The sequence below is a fragment of the Manduca sexta genome, chromosome 21 (genome assembly GCF_014839805.1).
Source record: "Manduca sexta isolate Smith_Timp_Sample1 chromosome 21, JHU_Msex_v1.0, whole genome shotgun sequence".
In the NCBI taxonomy this organism is placed as follows: Eukaryota; Metazoa; Arthropoda; class Insecta; order Lepidoptera; family Sphingidae; genus Manduca; species Manduca sexta.
The window spans coordinates 4412096-4421675 of NC_051135.1; the positions used below are offsets into that span (position 1 = coordinate 4412096).

Below are 9580 nucleotides of genomic sequence, written 5' to 3' on the forward strand. Positions count from 1 at the left end.
ACAAAATACATAGTAGTGAGTACTTTTTATCGATATCGATAAATTCTACTGGGTGAGAATCGACGCTAATGCTACTTTGATAAAATTCCTATAATGTATTTTCGAGTCCACATTATCAATCCAACTCACGCTATATAGTGAACATTTTAGCACTATAATTAATTACAAGGCTGGACTAAAATGAGGACTCGAAATAAAATGAAAAGCTTTCACATGTTGAATAATAATTGTATTTTAAAATAAAATCCTTCATTCACCATGTAGGCGAATATAGTTGCACTTATGATAGGTCAAGGTACAATGAGAATATTTAATTATAAAGTCAAAGGATGGTGACACTTCTTTGTCACACTCATTGTTTATAAAAACATGGCACGGAAATTCAAACATTTCATCAGGAAGTGGATCAGCTTTCAAATTTTTCGATGGTATGGCTGACTTTCTAAGGCGATTGTTCTTTTATTAAATTCTTTGTTATTAAAGTGAGAACCACACACATATTTCAGAGTATGCAGCTTTTCTCTGGGAACATATATCAAATCTTCTTTTCCCACAACCTGAACCCACTTTTGGCATCTGGAAATATTTTTTAATTGTAAATAAATTGCTTATTAAATTATATTTAAGCCTAAAATCATAAACAGTGACCAGGCATATTGATTGCTCAACGCACACACACACACACACATACACGACTTTAGTATTTTTTGTCCTGATGATCAGTCATCATCTTACTAATATTATAAAGCGTGTGCATGCAATTGTATGTTTATTATTCGTACCCGCAAAAAATCTAAAATGATTGCGATTAAACTTGGTATGTAGATAGTTCGAATTACTACTTTTTATCACTATGTTCCCACAGAATCTGGACCTAGATGGGTGAAACCACGGAGGGCAAATTGATTAATAAATTTAAACAGGTATCGATAATAATAACAACATCACTAGTAACATAATGGTAATTAGAAAATGAGAATTTTCATTATTTCTAAGCTACTTTATTTGCGCGATGACTAAAAACATCTAATTAATGCTTACCTGACCTCATCCAATGGAAATTTCGCCATAAATATTCTGCTTTTGTGATTTATTCGACTGGCTCGATCTCCACAAATTTCACACGTAATGAAACGTTTTTTGGTGGCATGTCTTTAAAACGTATTCACTTACACCAACAAAAACACTTTTGGTATATTTTTACTTGTTTGAATAACAAATAATACAAACATAAATCAATAAAACACAAATGTATTCCAAAACGTCAGGAAGTCAACAAACAATAATAATGGCGGTGAGGAATAGAAAAAGAAACTGTACTGAGAGAGAGAGATAACAGTATCCGCCATTAAATGCCATGTCAATTCCATACAAAAGATTTTTTGTTCCTTGTTGCGCTAGGCTGGCGGACTAATTTGAAACGATTTGCGCGTTGCGTTTTATAGTGGTATTTAAAATATTTATAGAAAAATAACAACTAATTTTGTAGAATTTTTAAATTGTATGTTTTTAAGGAAATGTTCTTCTATTATAGTAATCCAATATTATATTCAATTAAGTAAGATATAGTGATAAAAAAAAATCATTTAAATGACCAACATTTCTGAAATTTTCGAATTCTTTGAATTTTTATTTCTCATGAATTAAACATAAAAAGATATTTTTCTCTACTAACTTTTTCTTCAGGATCTTTTTAGTTAGATAAAAATAACATATTGTTATGTTCCTTAGTGGTTTAAGATATTTTGAGCTTCGAAATAGACGTTCGAAGCGCAAATTTGAAAACCTCTGTTCAGTAATCATTAAACAATTTACAAATACTCAATAAATCTAAAAATGTTCTCTACTAACTTTTTAGACAACAAAATTTTCTATAATAATTACTAATTCATATGTTTTTAAAATAATGTTTTGATGGATATTATCTCCTTCGAAAAGTGCTGTTTTTGAGACATACGGCGCGCGGATGCGTAAACGCTCTTAAATCGGGTGAATATAAATATAAATTTGTTAATTTTAACATATTTTAATGTATAAAATGTTGATGAAATTCCAAGCTATTCCCAAAAACTGTTTTCTGAAATGTCTATCTGAAATAAGTGTCATTAACATGTCAGAAAATGTGGGAATAAATTAAAAACATATTATTTGGCTCCGTTCCTCGCATTACGTGCCGCGGTATCGTAGCGCCGAAACATATTAATAGACTAAACCAGTGCCAAGGTTAAGAGGGACTGTTATTAATAACATTTGTACAATAAATAATATTTTTAAACGACAAACATACTTATTACATGACTTGATTTATTTTAAAGGTGTTAATATTTAAGACTGTTCAAAAAATTGCTGGCTCACTATTACAAGGTTCTATGTTATATAATGTACAAATTAAATTGTGTATATCACACCATTCTAAGTATTTTTCAGTGAAAATTTTCAATAATTCCGAAAGATAAATCAAGGTGGAACCATGAATTATGATTTGTATAATTTTTACCATCATAAATTATCTTATCAACGTTAATTATCTTTTTTGCAACGTGAATAAAAATTTAAATAACCTTGTAATAGTGAACCAGCGATTCTACAACGTCTTAGCTGCCATCAACCTGTCTTTCTAGGAAAGTCATTAAATAGAGAGAGCTAAACGACACATCTCGATACTGCATAAGGAGAGACAAGTGATAACTTAGTCGGCTTCCAACACAGTATGTCAGACCATTAAAGATATGTGCAAGTATGAACGAAGCCTATCGTGATTGCAATAATATTTGAGATCAAATATTTTTTTATCACCGCAAAGTGACATCGCTGCACCTGATGGTAAGTGAAGTGGGATCCAACAGAATGTCGACTGACGAGAGATGATTACCCCTCGACAGGCTACACAATTATGCCGGCCTGTCGGAACCGGATTTACACAGGCTGATCCCGGAACGCGAAACACTTACGTGGGCCACTATGTCGGTTTTTAACACCCTGTGTACGGCCGTAGCTATTCGGACAGATATAAAATATATCCCACCACCAACAAGAGAAGCAGATAGAAGTAGTATCTATGTTTGTCTTTGAATTTATCATTTACACCTACAGACAGACAAATCTTCAGAACTAAAAGAACTCACGAAATAACAACACATTTAAAAACATATTATATATGGGTTCGCGAGCGTTTGTAGGCTGCTAAACAAGTTTTACTATTCGCAAAAAAGAACTAGAAATCCATCCAAACGTTGACGTAACTAACTGTACCTTGAGCCATTCCCTCAATCATTGGGGAAAGCGGTGACTATTCATAAAGTTTACTCGATTCGTATTTCATTTGGTTATAAGTTATTCCTATGTTATGAATTATGATAGTAAAATTGAATTTTAACCAACGATTAAATGTTTAAATATGTTTGTGTTTTTTGAAACTCATCGTATCTTTAGTGTACTAATTGGTGTCTGAACCATTCAGCTCTTGGTAGATACTTATAAAAAAGATGACCTACGTCGGTGCAGTGTCAAACCCTTGATCTTCCGTTCTTTTCCAGGAATCCTGATCTTGCAGACATAATTTTATGGGAGTAACTTTTTACTAAACCATTGTTCAGCATCTTTAGCATATTATACAACCGCATCTCGAAGCACTTCGGTTACGCCTGTAAAAAAGATCTGATAAAATTCAAATACGTTCAAGTCATCAGTCTGCTTATATGACAGGTACGCATTTAGAAGCCAGGCGTGCCAGACACATTAGGGCGCGTCCACAGTCACAGTGGCGTATCGTAACACGTACATGATCATATAATATTAGCGCCGTGTCATTAGCTTTGTGGCTAATAGTATCCGTCTCTTTTTTGCCTTAGGTATTTTAGATAGAAGTATTTACTATGTTGATCAAACGAACAAGACTCGTTTTGGGTACCGTGTCAGTTGGCATCAAGATATCAACCATTACTCTTTAGAGGTTCTGATACGATAATCGAATGGAGAAGGTAAAACCCAATGTGAGAATTAGAGAACCACTTATAAACACGCAGTTCCGTATGTAATACCTTTATTCTTATTCGGCTTTCGCCAAACACAATGGGCGTCCAGTGACACCCACAGTGGAAAGTGCTTACACTATGTAACCTCATGCTAGAAGGTGACTATGCGACATAAGCGAAAGTTGTTTCAACGTACCAAATTTTTCGTATTCCTTACTGTTTAAATATTTGTATAGCTTTGGCGCTAAAAAACCTCTGGCCTACTTGATACATGTTAGCACACATTCATCCAACTTTTATGTGATCGATTTACTCGTATCTTTGTAGCCCACGTGTTTGTAAAGCCATTTTATCTAAACACATAACTTACAGACTTTTTTGTTGCAAAATCTTCGATATTTTATTTTGCTTAATTCTAAACTGCTATTGTTGACGTCCAATGTGGGCTGAACAATAATGTATTGATGCCATTACATGTCAGGCATTATCATATGGGTAGCAAAGCAGACGCATTCTTAATGAACGAACGAACAATGGAATAACACCTTTATAGTGATCGAACCAGACGTGCAATTTTGTTTCATGTCTGTCTCGTGTGAATAATTTGTATGGTGCAATGAAGTTAACAAACTACTGCGGCATATAAACTTTGTAGTTGTGCTGTAGTCTATATCATAAAATCCATAATAATGTAGGCAAAATAAAAGTGATATCCCCAATTCGCATCCCGATTGTGAGACACCAATATGCTTTTAAGTATATGCAAAGACCGATGGAAATTTTGCACATTGCCTCTGCAAAGCAGCAGTTTTTCCAAGAAGTTTTGTAATATATGGATAACGTACGGTAAGATTCATAACACGTCTCATATCGCGTAATTTTCTCACGACGGGCTCTAGAGGCAAATTGTTATGTAAAGTGTAAATCATAGTATTACATCAACGTCAGAACAATGATTCGAAGATAGTAAAAGAAATTTGGTGTTGATATTGTCATATTTTATGTTTTATTATATGATCCAAACACGTGCTCTGAGTATCTAGATTTTGTTAACTTATCGTAGGAAAGTCAATTATTATGATAGATTATTTAGGTAAGTCGCCGCACGTTCTGCTTCATTTGGACAAACTAGGAATTCAGAGCTACTATTTGCATAACTTGCTCGTAAGTACAGCAATCGGTTGATTAGAAACCAAAAAGTGAAGACGAAAAAGGTCACGAAGTAAATCGCATCATCCAATCAAACCCGCGACACTGCAACCAACTGCCTCATAGCTAACATTTCGATTTCCAACATTGTATCACCTTTGGCCATCGTTATTGCACAGTCAATTTACAATGGAGCATATTTATTTTGTAGAGACAATACAAAAGTTTTAATCCAAAGTCGTAATCCCTTTTGCCAATTTAATGGTACCATGACCAATAAGATGTCGTGTTAAATATTTATCATCATCTATCAGTATGCTTTGTTGTTAGTGCTGTTTGTCCGGATGCAGACGGGACACGGCGACGGCGCCGCTGCACGCACGTCGCATCAATACTCTCCATTCATCCGCGTCGCCCGCATGCGAGGGCCCTTTTAATTGCTGATGAGCTTTATATTACGTACTTATGCCAGTCAGCTACAGAGCATCCTTTATCGCGTGTAAAATGAACATCGTAAATCGGTTTGTACTTTGTAGCGAAAGGGTGTTTTGTTAAAGTGGGATCGTTTGTTTGTTTTATACTTAGTCTGGCCATAAATACTGTTACACTTAATTATAAAAAAATATTACATTTGAATTTCGAATCTGTCATTTTTATACGATTGTTCATTGTGTTTTCTCATTTTGGCGCCAATACATTGTAAAATATTTTGCGATATTAAAATGGTGTGGGGTGATAAAGAGAACCGAATCGCTGTGATAGCATTACACAAAGTAGGTATGGAGCCAAATGCAATTTTTAAAACTCTCCATACACTTGGTATTAGTAAAATGTTTGTGTACCGGGCTATTAATAGGTACAATGAGACCTCCTCTGTTTGTGACAGAAAAGATCTGGCCGTCCACGTAGTGTTCGTACGAAAAAGGTGGTCAAAGCAGTAAGGGAAAGAATTCGAAGAAATCCTGTCCGAAAGCAAAAGATTTTATCTCGGGAAATGAAGATAGCACCTAGAACCATGTCGCGTATTTTAAAAGATGACTTAGGACTTGCAGCCTATAAGAGACGCACTGGCCATTTCTTAACTGATAATTTAAAGAAGAATAGGGTGGTAAAAATCGAAACAACTACTGAAGCGGTACGCAAAGGGAGGTCACAGAAAAATTTTGTTTACGGATGAGAAAATTTTTACAATTGAGCAACATTTTAACAAACAAAATGACCGTATTTATGCTCAAAGCTCTAAGGAAGCTTCCCAATTAGTCGACAGAGTGCAACGTGGACATTATCCGACTTCAGTGATGGTTTGGTGGGGTGTTAGCTATGAAGGAGTGACTGAGCCATATTTTTGTGAAAAAGGTATCAAAACATCGGCACAAGTGTATCAAGATACCATTCTTGAGAAGGTAGTTAAGCCCCTTAACATCACCATGTTCAATAACCAAGTATGGTCCTTCCAGCAAGACTCGGCGCCGGGTCATAAAGCTCGGTCCACGCAGTCTTGGTTGGAATCGAACGTTTCGGACTTCATCAGAGCTGAAGACTGGCCGTCGTCTAGTCCCGATCTTAATCCGCTGGATTATGATTTGTGGTCAGTTTTAGAGAGTACAGCTTGCTCTAAACGCCATGATAATTTGGAGTCCCTAAAACAATCTATACGATTGGCAGTGAAGAATTTTCCCATGGAAAGAGTGCGTGCTTCTATTGATAACTGGCCTCATCGTTTAAAGGACTGTATTGCAGCCAATGGAGACCACTTCGAATAAGCTTTTATATTTTTAATTGTTTTATATTTATGTATTAAACTGACACACTGTAAAAGTAATAAATGTTATTTGCAGTTAACAATTTTCTTTTTTCTTTATTACAATATTTATGGCAAGACTAGGTATTGTTTTGTAAAACTTTTACTTTAATTCTGTCAAGATGTAAACATTGTCAAATAGACTTCATTATAGATAGACTAACAGAAACCAAATTTCGAGGTGTAAACCCTAAAACTTGAACAAGTACAATCAAATTATAATAGTATATAGGTTTGTGAAGTTTTCGGTGTTTACGTATTTTGTGAATTGGAGCGGTCGAATACACCGTTACCTATACAACGAAATTAATGTTTCTGCAGTATACGGGCTTCCTCAATTTAGGGCCATTTTATTGAGCACTCAATTACAGAACGTACAGATAACTATCATTACGCCATCACCGATAAGACACTCAAGACCCTAACAATAACATTCAAATTGTTAATTGTTTAATTGTTATTGTGTGAAATACAACATATGTATGTAGTGTGCATATATTGTAGTTATTATAGTAACTTACTATAGTTGTGTTATATTTAATGCAGTTACATTATTTGAAACAGATAAAATGGTTTCCTACGAAACGTTTTCTACTTTATCAACATTTCGTGACAAAAATTACGAAACAAGTCTACGAAAAAGAGCATTCTGCATAACTCAAGCAGTGTATCTTTTCCGACACATCCTTACGTGCGGAGTTAAAAACTTCTGTAGCCTTTAGTGTTTAACTTAGTGCATCTTTTCATGGTTCACGCTCTGCTGAGGCACATTCAGTGGCTCTTCTTGCGTCACATATGTTCGTAAGCAAATGTTAACTTTATGCCGAGAGATTTACATGTCACAATCGTACGTGACATTGTCAGTTCTACGTCGTGGTGGCGAGGCTAACAACTAGAACACAAAGGAGAGTGTCCTTCAACATTAGTGGTTTCCCCAGGACAGATACGCTTAGCAGTTTTCATTTCAGTCGTCATCCTGCTTGACACTGTGCTCTTAACATTTTAAATATTTCCCTTGATTTTGCTGAATTTTGTTGTTTCTCTTAATTTAGGTAATTTCCAGTAATAGGATTTTATTTCCTTTATAACCGCATTTTTCCTCATCGATTTCTGGTGAGTTTTTAACAAATATGAATAATTTAAATTAGTTGCAGTGTATTATATTTAATATTTATTTTAATTTTCAACGATTAGTTACATCAATTTGTGGTTATGTGTAATTTTATAATTAAAAAAATAATTTGTGTAAGATTTTTATATAAGAAATAATTCGTCGTTTTACATAAGTTACAAATTGCTAAAATGGGTGTTAGATTCGAGTTTTATTTTTACTAAGCCGTTATTACAAATGCAAATTCGTCGGCGTCAGATGTTGTATAATGATATGTATCTATCATTATCGCTTACGCAACCAGAATCAAAAGTATTCATAAACGGACATTGATTATACATATTAATACATCATAATACCACGGGGTATTAACACGTTTGATTTACACAATTAAATACTTACGCAACGTCAACAGCCATCGCTTTCATTATTGCGTAATGATTGAATGATGACATCCGTTACATCAAATATTTTGTTTTTATTTGAATATATTTCAGTTAATTAACAAGTATAAACGTTTATCAACATTTATATTCATTGGAAGTTTTAATTGCATCGTCATTAATGTTTTTTTCTTTTACAGGTACGTTTACAATCCATCATAGTTCAGTAAGAACTTCATCTATTTGTAAGTACGAAATCATGTTTAAGCACACATAAATAAATACGCATAGCTTTAATGGTTCAGTAAAAGCACGTCTAGGCTATGAACCTTACCGCTCTAGGCCCGGAACTTGACAACCGAAATGAAATAGATGAATATCGGTATACTGACTATTTTTTATATCTAGGACTTATTTCAATGAGCCTAATTTATCATACTGCGGCAAGAACTGTGGTCTTATAGATTCACAGGTCATCTGGAAATCCTTTGCGAAATTACGACTTGTATGATACGAGCAGCCACAAAAAGGCACATAGGATACATAGGTCCTACTCTCACTTGTATTGACAACCGTATATCATAATATGAAAATACCTGGCAGTTATAATAAAAACATATCAAAGCATTATGAATTCAAATATTCTTTTTTAACACCATTATTCCGATACAGTGGTTATTCGTTCAATTTCTCGCGAGGTTTCACTTGTCATGAACTTATAGATCCTTGTAGGCGGTTGGAAGGCTCCGTCGCCCACGTGCGTGGAAGCCATAATAATAACTGTCCCGTCGGTGCCAAAACGCGCAGTGAAACTATTGTGATATTGACTTGCGAAATATTAGTCTTCATTGTCATAATTTTGTCAATCGCTAATAAAATGTAAAGTTAATGTTTTACATTACTTTTACTATAAACTATCAATGTCATAGTATAGAGTTTGCGAATCAAATTTCATAATACAGCAATGTCTTATGTATAAAAATACTTAGAAAATTAGAATACTTTTAGTAAACAAACGTTAATTAACAAAAGTGCTGTGAAGCGCTCTGCGAAAGAAATGCTAATACCGAAGCAAAAACAAGTTCTGCAAATTGAATTAAGTATTCTTGAAAGTAACGAGTCACAGAAAAATGTTAAAATTAATTTTACAACTTACGAAAAA

The 9580-nt window shown here is 34.3% G+C and overlaps 1 long non-coding RNA gene across 1 annotated transcript in view; it reads left to right on the forward strand.

Moving 5' to 3' along the window:
- LOC119190046 overlaps nt 1-8637 on the forward strand; it is a 35253-nt gene extending 26616 nt beyond the window's left edge. The window contains exon 3 of the long non-coding RNA XR_005112748.1: nt 8619-8637. This is a non-coding gene — a long non-coding RNA (uncharacterized LOC119190046). The remainder of the gene's footprint in view (nt 1-8618) is intronic.
- The last annotated feature ends 943 nt before the right edge of the window (nt 8638-9580 follow it).